Source organism: Otolemur garnettii, unplaced genomic scaffold, assembly GCF_000181295.1.
Source record: "Otolemur garnettii isolate 467f Iridium unplaced genomic scaffold, OtoGar3 scaffold00020, whole genome shotgun sequence".
NCBI lineage: Eukaryota > Metazoa > Chordata > Mammalia > Primates > Galagidae > Otolemur > Otolemur garnettii.
Window position 1 is genome coordinate 2,844,025 of NW_003852415.1, and position 17,439 is coordinate 2,861,463.

Here is a 17,439-nt window from a genome sequence, read left to right on the forward strand (position 1 = left end):
ACCAGCATCCTTCAGATCACTCCTTGTTCTCATGTAGTACTGAGTGTACTTACAGGGAGTTTCAAGGCTGTGCTTCCTTCCTTATGGGCTGCACCCATAGAAGTAAAGGAAATGTAATGTGGTTGAATGTGGAAGGGCACCAGTGAATTGTTGTAGTGAGGAAGGTATGCTTTATTGTCATATGCATTCTTACCTAGTCCCCACAGTGACCTGTGACACATATTTCTAACATACTTGGTTGGGTTTTAAGGGAGAAATCTATGGACTTAATTTTTTTTATTTGTCAAGCTCTGTGTCTCATGCAGAGATTGCTCCTATGATCACTGGCTGTTAATTAAAAACTCCGCAGGTCAGGTGGCCAAGATGTTGCCTAATAGTCTTCCTTTCTACCTATAACTAGAAATAATTCATATATACAGTTTACTTTGCACTTCAGACATCCCTACAAAGTCATGTCATTTTAGATGAAAACAGTCACAGAATTGAGTGACTTGCCCAAAATCACACAACTAGGTCAGGACTAACATCCCAGACTTACAGATTTTCTCTGGCTCAGGTTATAATCTATTTTCCAGCAATAGATCTGAGTCATTCTGAGACCAATATTTGTGAAACAATATGCCGTGAATGTTTATCATTCTGGGGTGTGCTTTTCTATACATTTTGAGTACTTTCAACAAAGATCACCTAAGAATGCAACATCTACCTGTAATAAATGGGAAGAAACCTAGTTGCCAGAGAGAATAGAATATTCAACACACACATACTTTCCAGCACAGGGTTGTAAATTGTGCTCCTCATTTCAAGGTGCCGTGTATGCATGCTTAAGGGATTTTTAATCAACTTACTCTGCTTGCTTTCTGTATTAACCAATTCCACGGGATAAACTTAGAATTGAGTGTATTTTAAATCTTAAAATTTAAATATTCATTTTATATGGCACAGTTGTATGTGTTACAAATTAAGAAAAATCTATTACCATTTAAGGAAAGATATAATTTTAAAAAATCAGATTTTGTAATCAGTGTTGAAAAAACTGATGGCTTGACCTAGACTTTGAAGATGATGCGTGAGCCCATGTGTTTGATCTGCTCAAAAGTAATAACTAAAGCCGAGTTCCACAGTTTTTATTTAATTCAGGGTTCTGATTTATCCTAGCTGGCTATACTACATAGAGGTTGCCTGTCTGAATCCTAATCCTGTATGTTTTCTACAGTGGGCAAAAGTCAAGACATTATCTATTTACTTTTATGAGAAATTTTTCATAAAACATCAGTTTTAATCACCAGTTTAAGGGAATTGGAGAGATTATTTTTCAGATTCAGTATTTTTAAGGAATAGCTTCATTTCTATCAAAACAGTTGCTTTTTGGTAAGAATTGATTAGAAGAGGAAATTAATAGCTGTTTGTTGGTACTGAATTTGGATGGGGCAGAGTATAATTTTTACTAAGTGGTAGATAGTTGGAAAATAGGTCACATTTTAGTTTTAGCCTTGAATTCTTTTTTTTTTTTTTTTTAAGACAGAGTCTCTGTTGCCATAGGTTAGAGTGCCATGGTATCATAGCACAGCAAACTCAAACTCCTGGGGCTCAAGCCATCCTCTTGCTTTAGAGGTTCTGAGCCACATGCTTTTGTTTTTGTGGGGAGAAGATATGTAAAAATCTCAGCATTAGAGGCTGCATTCAGTGTCCTGTGTGTTTTATGAGCCTTGCCTGAGCCAAATGAGAGCGAGGTGGCTTGCTATAGCAGCCAGGGGTGCAGTCGAGTTGGAGGCATAGTTTGGAGGATAGCATGGCTTGTGGGATGAGGGGAGGCATGAGAAAAGCAGTTTCTGCCCGTTTTCGGCTCCTTTGCTAATGCTTGAACTGCTGGTTTTACTTGTCTGTATGTCCTTATCTCCCAGTCTCCTGTCAGGATGGTTAGCAGAGTTACTCTCACTGGCTACAGTGAGAATGGGTGCCTGCCTTATCAGAAAATTGGTACCAAGGGAAAAGGTGAAGAAAAAGATGGGTTCCACCGTCAAGCACTAATGCAAATGGCTCAGAGATGCTTTCTCCTATGTTAAGATCACAGAAGATGAATGTCAAATGCCTGGAAAGAGCAACATCAGAAAGAAATGAAGATGAGCAGTATTGCTGAAAGTGCAGATCACTAAGGTGGTTTTTTTTTTTTTTTTTTTAAAGAGACAAAGTCTTACTTTTCATCCCAGGTAGAGCTGGCGTCATAGCTCACAGCAACTTCCAGCTCTTGGGCTTAAGCGATTCTCTTGCCTCAGCCTCCCGAGTAGCTGGGACTATAGGCGCCTGCCAGAACACTCAGCTTTTTTTTTTTTTTTTGGGTTGTTGCAGTTTGGCTAGGATCCGGTTTGACCCCACCACCCTTGGTGTATGGGGCTGTCACCCTACTTACTGAGCCACAGGTGCTGCCCGCCCAGCAAGACAAGACTCATGGCCAGAAAAAGAACATTTCCTGCTGCTGTAAATAGACATCATGAACACTTGGTAAAATTGTCCGATTTGGGAAATAAAAAATTGCCAAGTATAGTGAAGACTGGAACAGATCCTGTCAACAAGGAAAGGAACGCTGGCAAGGTGAAGAAGTGGAAAGCAAGGGGAAGAGATGAGAGATTCGTAGAGCAGAGCTTCTCAGAGTGTGGTCCCTACGCCAGTAGCATCAGCACGTTTTCACCCTCGCCAGACACGCTGAATCAGAAACTCCTAGGATGAGGTCCAGCAATCTTTCGACAAGCTCTCCAGGGGGCTCTGGTGCATGTTAAAGGTTTTTAAACCATAGGCTTTGCCATTGTTAAAAAGAAATGTTTTAATGTACTATATCCTCCTAAGGTCTGAGGGGCTCCCATATCCCCTCCATAAGTAAAGAGATGTTTTGTGTACGATTCTTTGCAGACACTGTTCATGTCTTTATTTCCCACGTTTGTTTTTATCCTACAAACCTCTGGAAAATCCTCTGGAAATACAGAGGAAGGATGATGTGGAGGAAAAAGCCGTCAAAGCCATGTTTAGATGGGTGGAAATCATCTTTTTAAAATGGATAAAAATATAGCAATTTTTAGTCTATGATAATCTTTTTACAATGGGCAGTAAAAAATATTTGTACAAGGCACTTCCACTTGTGAGTTTACCCTGTATTCTCCAGGATGATAATGATGAATCCTTTCAAATATGGCTTATGAATAGCTGGGCGTTGTGGCGGGCGCCTGTGGTCCCAGCTACTTGGGAGGCTGAGGCAAGAGAATCGCTTAAGCCCAAGAGTTTGAGGTTGTTGTGAGCTGTGACGCCATGGCACTCTGCTGAGGGTGACATAGTGAAACTCTGTCTCAAAATATATATATATGACTTATAAAAATGAAAAAACAATTAGAAGAGAAACCACTTTGGGTACATAGATGTGTAATAAATACCTGTTGAGTTACTGGTAATCTTTGCTAGGACTTGATGTCAGTAGCTAAAAATCATGGGGAAATGATTTTTACATGATCTGTTGTAGTTACCCCTATTTTAGATTTCAGCTAGTGATTCTGCAGAGTTGGAGACCAATAGCAATACCATGCTATTTTTTTTTTTTTTGCAGTTTTTGGCCGGGGCTGGGTTTGAACCCGCCACCTCCGACATATGGGGCCAGTGCCCTACTCCTTTGAGCCACAGGCTCTTCCCACCGTGCTATTTTTTTGTTGTCAGACTTAATGGGTTCAACGCTTCAGACTATGATATCTAATCTTAAAGAGGTTTGAAAAGAAACCACAACCATTTTTTTCTTTATATAATATTTTATTTGTGTTAATTAGGGTGGGTCCTGATGTTGCTGAAACCTAGGCACCCACGTTGTGACTTTTAGGAATATGGGTGGTGAAAGAGTTCACTGGGTTTGCAAAGATATGCCAGTTCTCTAGTATTATTTCCTTGGGTGCTCATTGTGTAGACTCGCTCTCATGTCATTTTTTACAGTCTTTTAAAACATCATGTCATTTTTCTTTTCCATGTTGAATACCAGCTAAAATTACCTCTGGCCAAAAATGTGTGTTACTAGTTACTGTCAAGTCTGAGAAAAGATCACGCCTGTACTCTTACCACTTAGGAGGCTGAGGCAGGTGGATCGCCTGAGCTCAAGAGTTTGAGAGCAGCCTGAGCAAGAGCAAAACCCTGTCTCTACTAACAGAAATTAGCCAGGCATTGTGGCAGGTGCCTGTAGTCCCAGCTACTGGGAGGCTGAGACAAGAACATGGCTTGAGCCCAGGAGTTTGGTGCTATGATGATACCAGGGCACAGACTGAGCTCTGTCTTCCCCTCCAAAAAGATGTAAATTAATGTTTTCTTTCTCTAAACATTAATCTGACCCTTGTAGACCCCTCATTCAGATGTTTTTTTTAAATTGGAAAAGGAAAGAAAATATCAGAGAACTTAAAAATAGCTGTAAGTGGCTTTGACATAAAACCAGTGCCCATTTTATTATAAATAGATTCTACATCTTGTTTCTCCCAGGGGGTGATGGAAAAAACTCAGGACCATGCAAACTGATGCCATCCCCAAATCATGGCATGGATTTGAATGCTGTCAGTTTTGATCCATCAGCCCTTCTCACATTGACAGCCGCTTTTGCAAATTGGCCATTCTAAACCCTTTCTGCCCCCACCTCTCAACCTCAGTCTCCCACTAGGTAACGGTCCCTGGCACAACTTCCTGCTTACATGCACCGTTCATCTCTGCCTCCTTTGTGCCTACCCTGCCCAAGACTTCCCTCTGTGTCCTCGGCCTTCTCCCTTGATTAGAAGATGCCTTGCTCAATCTAGCTGCGGCCTCTCACATAATAGCACATTTAGCATTGCATTTATACATGTTCAGTGACTTCCTTCAAACAAATACACCCTTCCTCAACCCTTCAAACCCCAGACCACCACCGAAGTATACTGCCTGCCATCACCTTGCGCTCTTGTTAATCCTGCAGTCCTCTGAAGCAGTGGTTTCTACCCCTGGCTGCACATAAGGGTTACCTGGGGAGCTTTAAGAAATCCTAATTCCCTGACCGGACTACAGGCCAATTACATCAGAATGGGAGGTGGGGACAGGCTTCAGTCTTTGTAAAAATGTGCAACTGGGGCTGAGACCTACTATGCTAAAACCTGGCTGCTACATTTGCCACCATTAAGATGGTTCTTGCTGGATTCACCGGTGATTTCTAGCTGCCAAAATTTAGCCGTTAGGTGGATCTGTATGGTATTGATGATGCCTAGCTACTTCCTTTTTTTGGAATTCTTCACTTTCCTGGTTTTTCCTCCATGTTGCCCTTTCTCAGTTTCCACAGGCAGGGCAGGATGGCTGGCAGGTCTGCCCAGCACTGACTGTGGGTGTCTGTCTCCGCCTCTGCTTCCATTCCTGCGGTGAATCCTGCATGCTAATGAGTCCCTTTGCCACACCTCCTTACTGCACTAACATGCATCACTGTTTTCCTAAAGTCTGTGAACTAAAATCCATTAGAGTTAGTTTCTATCTTCTTGATAAAATATGTGATTTAAAAAATGATTATATTAAGCTAATTAGTTAGAGCTCTTTTTATGTAATTTGGTAGTAAAATATCACATCCAAATGACATGTAAAGACCCACAGAGACATACAGACAAGCCATTCTAATGGCTCTTTTATAAAAATATTTTACTTGCTGGCTCTTACATATTATAATTTTTTAAATTCAGATTATCAACTTTTTAATTACCAATTTTATTGTTTTTAAGCAAATACTAGCTAGGCAACAATTTTTTAGTAAGGTTTCGCCTTTTCTGTCAGTGTTTGCTACTTTCAGGGCCTAATACTTACACATGTCTAGGTCAGGCCTCACCAGGAGGTTGCCTACCCAGTTCTTCAGAAATTAAGGATCCTATTTCACCTTCAGCTTTGACTTTGGTTCCCAGATCTCCATGATCAACTTAGGCAACGATCTTTCCTTACTCAAACACACAAGGGAGCAAAAGGACAGAACACAGAAATCTATGAATTCCTGAAAGCTGGAGTTAGTACCACCTGTAATATTGACATTTACTGTTAGTTTCTGCCTGACCCAGTTGGACATTTGAGGCCTCTAACTGGATCTAAGCTTATTATCAGATCTAGTCTGGTCTAAACCTAGTTTAGTTTCTTATAACTTTTAGACTCAGTATTAAAAATTTGGTCAAAAAATATTTTTTTGCTCAAATTTGAGCTCAAAACACAAATCTGTAGCATTTTGAAATCTAAGAGAGAACTTACCCACAAGCCTCAGTTGGAATGAGAAAGTGAAGGACGGCAGGTCCAGCATTTACCTTGCTTGGACTCTTGGTGCTCCTGGGAGTCTCTGGGAGCTTTCTCTCGAACCACTTATAATAAAAACTAAATTTAACAGAGTTTAAATTGAGCAGAGAGCAGTTCACAAATTGGGCAGGTGAACTAGAAGAAGTTGAAAAAGACTAATGCTGAGGGGATTTATGGACAGAAAAAAGAAAGTGACATACAGTAACAAATAGCTGGATTGGCTACAGCTCCGCATTTGCCTCACTTAAATATTGCTTAAACAGTTGGCGTCTTTGATTGGCCAAAACGCCATGATTTGGCAAAAGAGGAAGGAGTAGAAAGGAGTAACGATGAATGGAGCAAACTTGAACAGGAACAAACAGCTGGCATTTTGGTTTTGAACTTCCAAAGTATCCTTTTAAGTGAAACCAATACATTTTAACCAAGGTTATAACCTAATCAAAGAAGCAAGAGGTGTCTTTAAAGGGAACAGTTTTTGCAAGATCTCCAAGAGTCACAAATGCAACTCCAAGAAATAAAAGCCTCCATACCCATGAACAAGATGTAACTCACAATCTTTTTGTCTGGCCATGTTTTCTCGGTCCCAGTTTTTCAGCCGACCATTCATACATAAATATCTAAAAGCCACATATGTCTCTGCAGAATACAGGAAAGCAAAAGCTGTGCACAGAAGGGAAGAGAACCAATGAATGGTGAAAGTTACACAAATATCAAACCAGAACAGGCCCATTCCCTGCTCGGCAGTCAAAGGTAGGCTACTGAAGTGAAGGCACAGAACTTGAACCATTAGGACACAAGGTAAATTGACCTCTGCCAGTATTCCCACAGGGGCGGTGTTCAAAGTGCTTTTTTTAAATCTTCATTTTAGATTGGACATTTACTCTTCAGTTTTGTCGAGATAATTTTTAAGGCTAGCCACAACATTTATGTGTCTTCCTTTTAATCTAATTCTTCTATTACTACAAATAAGGCAAGTATTTCAAATAAGAGATCTCTAAACAAATTTTAAAGAAAATTTAGAAGTCCTTTAAAGTATCCATCTTTTAGCCATTATATTTATTGCAAAAGCAACTCAATCCGGTGCCTCTTCATACCAGGTGGTAATTTTCCAGGTTTAGCCTGGAGAGGGCACAGAGAAGGCAGGGCTAATTTGAACATTGGGCTTATGGGGTCCTAGGCCCAAGTTCCGCCCTATGGTAACCCTCTTTGTGACAAAAACAACACAGAGAGACAATGAAGAAACAATAATAATAATAATTCCTGAGAGGAGATGGAATCAAATAATATGAAGCTGCTCATAAGACTGGTCACTCACACAAACTTTTCTCCCATTAATTTTAAATTTGGGGCTCAGCACCTGTGGCTCAAGTGGCTAAGGCGCTAGCCACGTACACCCAAGGTGGCAGGTTTGAATCCAGCCTGGGCCTGCCAAACAACAATGACGGCTGCAACCAAAAAATAGCTGGGCATTGTGGCGGGCGCCTGTGGTCCCAGCTACTTGGGAGGCTGAGGCAGGATACTCGCTTGAGTCCAAGAATTGGAGGTTGCTGTGAGCTGAAATGCCATGGCACTCTACCCAGGGGGACAGCTTGAGGCTCCTGTCTCCAAAATAATAATAATAATAATTTTAAATTTGGAAAGGACACAATCCTTTATTATCTGCTCAACTGGAGTGTAACTAGGAAGTAAGGTGTCTTAATCATGCTGCCATCTAGTTAGTGTTCTGACTTTCCTCACTGTGGCTTTTATAAGAGCAGAGAGCTTTTGAAGTTCTGTTGTCTGTTTAAACTGTAAGGGTTAGGGGAAACTTGCCCTTTCCCCTCTCCTGAAAGATCAACTCACGCTTAAGGAGAAAGGTTTGTTTACAATGTGTATGGGGAGAAATCACAGAGTGATTACCCAACATCCCAGTGAAGTTCAGATATTTTTGTATACATGCCTCTTAGATGGGAAGAGAGACAAATGAAAATAGGCAATTCTGTTCAGGGGCTATAAAGTTTTCTAGGCAGTATGAATGGACGGGCGAAACAGATTGACTTGTAAACTAACCTGAGAGACAGGTATGTGTTTAAAATACTTTGGGCCAGGTCTGGTTACATTCTGCAATATATTGAGATAACAGGGAGAGGAAGGGAAGTCAGTTGTCCCCTTTGACCTTTTGATCAGGTCAGTCCAGTTTGTGCAGATAGAGGAAAGTCTCTTCCAGGGGCCTGTTAATCTCTAAGAGTCTTTAATTAGAAATATTCTTTATACCAAGGAGTCAAGTGTTTGGGGGTGAGATTTCCTGAGCTCTGCCAAGCCTCTTCTATCTAATGCTCTCTTCACTCTTTGACTTTCTGGTGCTGTTAAGATTTTAGTTTGGATCTCGGCACCTGTAACTCAGTGGGTAGGGTGCTGGCCACATACACTGAGGCAGGTGGGTTTGAACCTGGCCCGGGCCTGCTAAATAACATGACAACTGCAACAACAAAAAAACTGCAACAAAACCCAAAATAGCTGAGGTTGTGGTGGGCACCCGTAGTCCCAACTACTTGGGAGGCTGAGGCAAGAGAATCATTTAAGCCTAAGAGTTTGAGGTTGCTGTGAGCTACGATGCCATTCCACTCTATTGAGGGGTACATACTAAGACTGTCCCAAAAAGAAAAGGAAATATTTTAGTTTGGGTTTAAGTGGTGAGACAGAACTGCTTCCTTGCCCTTTTTAGACCTTGAGATCCATGTTGGATCTTTATCAGAGAACTTCTATTGGGGTTTCAGGCACCGGCCCTATAACTAATGAAGTAGAACTTGATTTCCCACATCATGTCATCAGTGTGCACTGCCCCTGGAACCGAATGTAGGGGTTTCACTCTTACCAGAGTAGGCCCTGTGTGTTGCTGGCTTCCTTGAATCACTGGTTTCTGATTCTAAATCTAAGGTAGGTGGTTCTAAATTTATTGAACACTAGCTAGCGAGTCCTCTTCAGGGACCTCTTAGGGAATAGGATAGCTGCCCTAAAGCAAGATTTCTGAGTCATATAGATACAGTATTCTTGACACCATTAGGACCCCATCCAGAGTCCCTAGTAATAAAAATGGTAAATAGTTACTGAGTGACTATTATATGCTGTTTGTAAACAGCATTTATTCCTCAACAACTCTAAGCTAGGTAATTTTATTAATCCATTTTAAAGCAATGAAACATGCTTACAGTTATAGATTAACTTGTTCGAGTCACATAGCTTTTAAGTATCAGCCAGGATTCAAATCAAATCTATTTGATATAAGAGTGTCTGTTCCCAGCTAATAGTTTTGCTGCCTGTTTTCACAATACAATTGAACTACTGGAGGCCACGTACATATGAAATAAACTGTGGCCACTGGGCCCAGGGCCTTGTGTCGATGAGACCCGTTTATGCCATTGGCCTGTTGTTCCTGGTAGACTGTTTTTTTTTTATCTAGGCAACTGTGAATGTGCTCATAGCTTCTGTATGCCTAGTCATTCAAAGGAAATAGCCAATTTCTGTGACACCCTCTTATTGCAACCTGTTTTTGTTTTTGAAAGTGATAAAAGCAAATGAAAGTCAGTAAAATCTAAACCCATAGCAATAAAAAGGTATCTTCCTTTGTGTACCAAGACACACAACTGATTCCTAAGTCAGGAGGATGTGTTTTAAGTCGATGGTAGTAATGGTTTCAACATTTTGTTATACGTTTCTTTGACTGCTAGCAGAAGTTGTCTTAACACTTTTGGCTTTTAGAAATGTCACTTAATTCAATAAATAAATAAAGAACACATTTTATGCCAAGCGCTCTGCTTGGAGCTCAGTATGCAGAGAGGAAAAGCATCCCTGATCTCATGAAGTTCATAGTCTTCTGAGGAAGTGACAAGAAAAGCAAGCATTACAATCTAGAGTGATGAATTTGGAGATGAAAATATCAGGGTATTTTGGCAGCAAGGTGGGTAACACTTTAACATAAATTGAGCAGAGAAAGAAGTTAAAAAAAAAACAAAACAGACAGGAATTCCCAACCCCCACTAAGCCAAATCCTGAAGGATGAGCAGGAGTTAGTGGAGAAAAGATGAAACCCTCCAAGGGTAAAGAGCATAGTTTGTTCAGAGCACTGCAAGTATTTTGTTATGGCCAGCATATAAAGCTTATAAAGGACAGAGAGAGGTAGACAGGAGACAAGAAGTGAAGGTCCTGGTACCCAGGTCTGCTTGTTGATTTGGAGAGCTGTGATAGGATTCCTCTGCTGAGCTCAGGGAGCTTTCATGGAAACCCTACCTAACTGGCCCATTGTGTGCACAAACCTGGGACTGAGATGAGAAGAGGCGTGTATTGTCTTGATCACCCTGGGAAATACTAGGAGGGCTGTCCAGAAAGCATCCAGTCAGGTGCAATGAAAAATAGAGACATACATGGCTGGATGCTTACTGGACAGCTCTAGTATAACTAGACCCACCTATTAGTGGGAACTACTGACTTGCTTAAGAGTAGATTAAAACTGAACTGGAGATACCAGTTTATATCATGGCTGACTGATTCCCTTACATGTTCTAGCATGACACCAATTTAATGTTATTTCCTTTGAACCGTCAAGTTAAGTTGGCAGAACTTAATGCACAATATGATGGTTTAGTTCCTAGTTCTTCAGTAACTGAGTTGTTCCTATCAACTGCCAGTTAAGCATTTTGGGCTTTGGTTCTCGGCAGTGTCTATACATTTGAGTCGTTCATTCATACCTGTTAGACTTAGCTCCTTTATAATCTTCGATACTTTAAGCCTGCAGAAAATACCCATAGGAGTCAACCAAGCCAGCTGGCTCACACTAAGTAAGCTCCGATTCCATGATTTTGGTCTCATTGATACCATGCTGTAAATAAAGTTAGCTAAACCTTTTCAAACTCTGCAAACATGAAGTAATTGTGGGTTTTTGGCCAACTTTTTTTCTGAACAGCTTCTGATTAGCCAGTGTTTTGAATTAGGAGATATAGCCTAGCTTTTTTATGTTGAGATAGGAAAGTGACTTTTATGTTTCATTATTAAAATATTAGGGAGGGCAAGTAAATATGCTACTTTTATCATAGTAGGAAATTAAGATATATTGACTAACAAAATAGATAATTACAGGGATTATATGGAAATATAGTTAAAGAGATGATCACTAGAAGAAGATCACCAATTATGAGAAAAAGCACATGTACGCACAACCAACCACAAAAGTGAAAGATTTTAAAAGCCATAGAATAAGGCCAAATGTATCTGTCATATTAATAAAAGTAAATTTACCTGTAAGTAGAAGACAAAAATGTCCAGCAAATGCTAATGGCATGTTGTAAGATTCAGAAAGGTTGAACAAAGGTGAACCAGGCAAACACAAACAAGAAAACAAGTTGTAACCTTAGTACAGGCAAGGTTGAACTTAAGAAAATAGAATTGAAAGAAAAGGAAGAGAACTAGATAATGCTAAGGGTGCAACTCACAATGAAGATAGAACATGCGTGGATATCCCCAAATAATGGTATGACCACTATGTACCCAGGAAGAAACAAATAAGGTGTTAGTTGGAGATTTTAATTCAACTTTGTCAGTTCATGACCGATCAAGTGAATAAAAATTAGTATATATGAAGATTTAAATAAGATAAGGAAGATCTAGTTGGTATGTATTAGATTTTACCCTGAAAACAGTAACTACACTTTGTTTTTAAGTATACATGAAGCATTCCCCCAATTGACTGTACATAGTATTAGCTCCTATAGAAAAACGTCCATAATTTCAGAATGGAGAAGTAATACAGACGTCATTTGCTGATAAAAATGCAATAAATTAAAGCAAGAAGACAATGCCCGTTGCAATCTACAATGTTTTAAAGCTCTTCAACTATTCTTGAATTGAACAGGAAATGCAAATCATACAGAAAGCATTATTTTAAAACTAAAAAATAAACTTGTTCTTATGAGCTAGAGATAGATAATGCAGTGCTCAGAGGAAAATGTGTATGGTGAAAAATAAGAACAAATGAATAAGTGCTTAAACTTACAACTTAAGGCTGGGCATGATGGCTCATGCCTGTAATCCTAGCACTCTGGGAGGCTTGAGGTAGGGAGTTTGAGACCCCATTTCTACAAAAAATAGAAAACAAAGTAGGATGGTGTAGGCCTATAGTCCCAGCTACCCAGGAGGTTGAGGTAGGATGATCACTTGAATCCAGGAGTTTGAGGTTGCAGTGAGCTATGATGATGCCACTGCATTCTAGCCCAGGCAACAGAGTGAGATTCTGTCTTAAAATAAAACAAAACAAAAAATGCAACTTAAGATATTAGGAAGAGGATAAATGAATCTTTAGAATGTAGGCAAGAAGAGATAGAAATTGATCAATTAGAAAAATGGGAAAATACAATTAATAAGAGCTGATTTAAAAATATGTAGTAACATTTTAGCTAACATAATGACAAGAGAAGACAAACACAAAATAAGGCAGAATTACTAGATGCGGCATAAATTGAGTCATAAAATATACTTTGCTCAACTCACTCATGCAAATAATTTAAAAACTTGGACTAAATGGATGATTTTCTAGGAAAGCGTAATTTGCCAAAAATGTCTTCAAAAGAGAGAAATTGAAAATACCAATTATCATAGAAGAAATGAAGCAAGTATTGTTTCAATTAACATTACAGACTAAGTCCCTCAGAAGACCCTACCACTGAAAATAACCAATATATTTTGGCAGTTAACAAAAAATTTTTTGTGGTTTGGCGCCCGTAGCACAGTGATTACAGCGCCAGCCACATACACCGAGGCTGGTGGGTTCAAACCCGGTCTGGGCCAAGCTAAACACAATAATGACAACCTCAACAAAAAATTGCTGGGTGTTGTGACAGGCGCCTGTAGTCCCAGCTATTTGGGAGGCTGAGGCAAGAGAATCACTTAAGCCCAAGAGTTTGAGGTTGCTATGAGCTTTGATGACATGGCACTCTACTGAGGGTGACACAGTGAGACTCTGTCTCAAAAAAAAAACAACAAACTTTTTGTGAGTGGTATTACTTTTTTTATTCTATTTATTTTTAGTGCAAAATGGAATTTATTATAAAGATATTTATTTTATAGAATTCAAGTAAAAGCTCAGCAGTCAGAAATATTGTGAGGACAGGTCTGGGAACATGGGCAGTGGTGATTTATGGTTCTTCCTTTTGCTGTCCCACTTTCGTGTGCCAAGAGCCTCTTCTCCACACTCTGTAAGTCCTTTCTGAAAACCTGAAAAAGTAGATTTCCCAGGTGCTTCTAATGTGAACAGCTTTCAGACCCATGGTACAATTAGCAAAACCAGGGAATTAACATCGACACAATCCTATTAACTACGTTCGTTATTGGAATTATACCATTTTCTCAGTAATGTTCTTTTTCTGGTTGAGTATTCAAGATCCACGTGTACTTGGATTGTTCTGGGCTTTCTGTTCAGTGCTACTGGCCTGTTTGTCTGCTGTGCTCAGTGTCACACTGTATCTTAGTTACAGAGACTTCAGAGTACGAGATGGGTTTTAATGACTGGTAAGGCTAGTCCTTTTTGTAATTTTTCCTTTTTGAAGTTTCCCTGGCTATTTTTACGTGTTTGTTTTTTTACATGAACTTTAGTACCATGTAGATGTAGGATAACGTAGGTCCGTTTTTTAAAGGTATATTGGTGTTTTATTGATACCATATTAGAATACATTCATTAACTAATTCAGGAAAAACTGACATCTTTACAATGTGGGGTTATCCTATCCAAGAATAGGGGATATGTTTCCATTCATTCAAGTCCATTTTTGTACTTTTTGAGGGATGTTTTAAAATTTTCCTTGTATGGGTTTTGTGCCTTTCTTGTTAAGTTTATCCCTAAGTATTTAATCTCTTTGTTGCCAGGAAATGAGCTTTTCTTTCCCATTGCCTCTTCTACCTGGTTGTTACTCTATATCTGAAAGCTATTGACTCCTGTATGCTAATTTTATATCCTGCCACCTACTGAATTCTTTTACTTTTGGAGTTTTAACATTGATTCCCTAGAGTAAAATAAGTCTAAATGTACAGATGAATGGCAAGAAATGAGAGAATCGATAAAGATGATGAAAAAGCTTAAACATTAGGAAGCAAGTGAGATTAAAGCCATCTTTCCCCTTGAGTTTCTTAAGCTGAAGAAGATATCTGCTGAGCGCTGATTACTCTGAGCTTCTGTTGGGATGACTGGGGTGGGTGCAGGAGTAAAGCGGGCCCACTCCAAGGTACGGAGTTTCATCCAAGGTCTCCCACTAAGTGGGACCCTCAAAGTGCTGCCCTCGCAATGTAAGGGTGAACTCTTAAAAAACCATCAAGCAACTAACAGTAAGAAAACTTGCCTTTCTTGACCTCGGCCCTGGGTGGAGATTGTTGTTATTTTTTCCATCCAAAAATGCTTAACAAGTTGCTTTTTATAGAGTTATGGCCCAAATTTATACTGCTTGTGTGGTCCAAAATACTGCAAATGGGAATTTAATTTACAGTGGACTGAGGTCAATATTAGCCCTGGAAAACTACCAGAAGCAATCAGAAATTGTCTCCGCAGAAGTGAAACTTCAATACAGGTATCAAAGAACTCTCCCAGATAAAGTTATCAATATGGGTAACTCACAGTTAAAAAACACAGACCAAAGGACATAATAACAGGTACAACAGAGATGATGAAGTTTGTAAAAATAATATTGTGAAAAACTTTAGCCTATAAATTCGAAAGCTTATACAAAAAGGAAAAATTCTAGGGAAATATAATTTACCAAAACTCAATCAGGAGAAATAGAAAGCTTGATTACTCCTGTAACATTTAACAAATCTAATAAATAGTTTAAAATCTGGGAGTGCATGTTCATTAGAGAAAGATTTTATATGATCTCCAAATGCCATCAGTTCTTTTTGTGGACTTGATTATGAAGTTCACTTGGAAGAAAAAATGAGCAAAAACAGGGCAAGAAAACCCTGAAAAAGAGCACGTGGACCGGAGAGGGTTGGTCCTAGTACATATTAAAAGGTAAAGCCTCCAAGTGTGGTCCAGGCACATGAATAGACAGATCAATGGAACGAAATAGAAAGTTCAGACACAGGCCCGACTGCATGTGAAAATTCAGGACACAGTCAAGGTGGTGTCCTAAGTTAATGAGAGAAAAGATGGATGGTGTTGGGATAACTGGATGTAGGAAAAGAAAACTAGATTTGTTTCTCACACCACATGTCAGGATAATTTTCAGATTGACGGGAGATTTAATTGCATAATATTAACCATGTAATTACTAGAAAACTAAAAAAAAAAAAAACCAGAATGAATTCCAAATCTGGCCAAAGGCCTGTTTGGGGGATACTGCAAGCTAAGAATGTTTTTTCTGCACTTTTAAAGGGTTCAATAAAAAAGAAGACCCTGAAATAGAGGCTTTATGTAGTTGCCAACCCTAAGTTATTTGCTATCTTTCCTTTTATTTAATGAAACAATTTTTTTAACCCCTGCTCTGTAGCCTCGAAGTGGGAACTGTATTGGTCACTGGTTGCTTAGCAGTGTCACTGAGCTCAGCTGGGGCAGCTCTGGCCCAGTGTCCCTCACCCCTTTGGACCAGCAGGAAAACACACTTCACCCGTTTGTAGGAAAGGAGTGTAAATTCATATGGCAAAGTGTGAGGATTCAGGGAAAGTTGAATTTGGGCCCATAATGTAATCTTCCACATTAAATACTCCTTAAAATCTAGATACAATGACAGACGTATTTGACTACATTAAAAAAAAATCTTTTACATGTATTATAATGTAACTAAACTAAATTGCAATTGATAACCCAGAAATATATATGCAATTTACATCACAGATTAAGGGTTACTATCCCTAATTTGTAGAGAATATAAAAATAGAGAATATTTTATAGAAAAATGTGGAAGAGATAGAAGCAGAGTTTACTGCAATAAATGCAAATATATTGCAGTGAACTCTCAAACATAGGAAAGGATACAGTCAGTTGACTTTCACAGCAACCTAATAAGCTGATATTCTTATCCTTCCCATTTTTTTTTTTTTTTTGAGACAAAATCTCACTTTGTCACCCTTGGTAGAGTACAGTGGCATCATAGCTCACAGCAACCTCAAACTCTTAGGTTCAAGCAATCTTCTTGCCTCAGCCTCCCAAGTAGCTGGGACTATAGGTGCCTGCCACAACACCTGGCTATTTTTTAGAGACAAGGTCTTGCACTTGCTCAGGCTGGTCTCAAACTTAGGAGCTCAGGCAATTCACCTGCCTTGGCCTCCCAAGTGCTGGGATTACAAACAAGAGCCACCACACCTGGCCTATCCTTCCCATTTAAATGATAAGGTAACTGAGTCCTAAATATATAAAGGATTATGCCTGAACACAAAATACTAGTAACTAACGATGCTAGGATTTGAACCCAGTCAAGCTGGCTCCAGATAAAAGAGTAATTTGCCATGACTCAATAAGGCTTATTTCAGGAATTCAAGGATCATTTACTATTAGGAATAGCTGGGTGTGTCCTTAATAGGAGAAAACATATTTATCTCAATTCAAAGCCTGCATCGTGCTTAATTGAGAATACCAGAAGCAATTTCATTAAAGTCAGGAACAAGACAAAGTGATGATAATAATCATCACTATTATTTAAAATTGTTCTGCAGGACTTAGATGAAATAATTAGATAGGAGAAAGAAATTGAAGAAGAAAGGAGAAATTAGAAGATAGGAGAAAATTATAATTTGCGGATGATATGATTGAATTGTGTACCTAGAAACTAAAGAACACCGACTAAAAATTCACAAAGAAAACAAGGACTTAATAAATTAATTTTCAGAAATCAGTAGCTTTTGTACACACAATGTCCAATTTCAAGCTGCAAGGGAAGAGGAGACACATTTTACAATAGCAGTAAAAAGCACAAAAGGTATTATAAAATATGTAGGAATAAATTTTAGAAATATTATTTGTAGAAAACTTTTAAATACTAATGAGAGGCACAAAATGAGACTGGAACACATGGAAAGATATAACCACGTTCTTGCAAAGGAACAATCGGCATCACAAACATATCACTTTTCCTCAGTTCATCTGTAAATTTAATGTGATCTCTAACACAAGTACCAGTAGGATTTTAG